The 707-nt window shown below is 34.9% G+C and overlaps 1 non-coding gene across 1 annotated transcript; it reads right to left on the minus strand.

The window, feature by feature from the left end:
• Nucleotides 1–393: 393 nt before the first annotated feature.
• TRNAF-GAA (transfer RNA phenylalanine (anticodon GAA)) lies at nucleotides 394–466 on the minus strand. The gene has a single exon. It is a non-coding gene; the product is annotated as a tRNA-Phe (tRNA).
• Between the last annotated feature and the right edge of the window lie 241 nt (nucleotides 467–707).

Consider the following 707-nt stretch of genomic DNA (forward strand, 5'->3'; position numbering starts at 1 on the left):
GACCGTTCTTCTTTGTTATTGGAATCGAGGTAGCCACCACCGGGAAAAGGAAATCGGCCTTCATTCGTTTTCTTCCTCGTAGTCGTTTTCGTCCTTGTACCGCGCGCATTACTTAGAACAACTAGGAAAGTAAGATAAGACAAGCAAGAATATAAAAATATTCGGAATAGCAGAATAAGAAATGAAAAAATGAAGAAAAGGGAACCTAATCTCACCTCCTTCTGTACCATAAAGAAAATAACCCGAGTCCCTAAAGAAAAAGAAGTGTCTCTATTTAGAGATTTATCTACTTAGATGAAAAAATAATACTCCTTCTATATTATTCTAGAATATGTATCCCAATCCATCTCGAGTAATTTTTATCAATACCTATTCGGTAGATCCTTTTTTCTGTGCCAGGAACCAGATTTGAACTGGTGACACGAGGATTTTCAGTTCTCTGCTCTACCAACTGAGCTATCCTGACCATTTATTGTGCATCATCCTAGTAGAGTATGTACTTGTATCTATGTCAATTAAAGGGACTAAAAAAGAAAAAAAGTCTTCTAAAATTGGACTTAGTAAATGTCAGGATAATGATATGGATTGTGAATGACTTAATAATAGGGATTACTTGCCTATACTATAATATGTTCATTTGTATGAATGGGATAAGATCCAAAGAAGTAAGTTCGGATCTGTTTGTGAAAGAGTAGAATAAGAAAGAT

Source organism: Miscanthus floridulus, chromosome 1 (genome assembly GCF_019320115.1).
Source record: "Miscanthus floridulus cultivar M001 chromosome 1, ASM1932011v1, whole genome shotgun sequence".
Lineage (NCBI taxonomy): Eukaryota > Viridiplantae > Streptophyta > Magnoliopsida > Poales > Poaceae > Miscanthus > Miscanthus floridulus.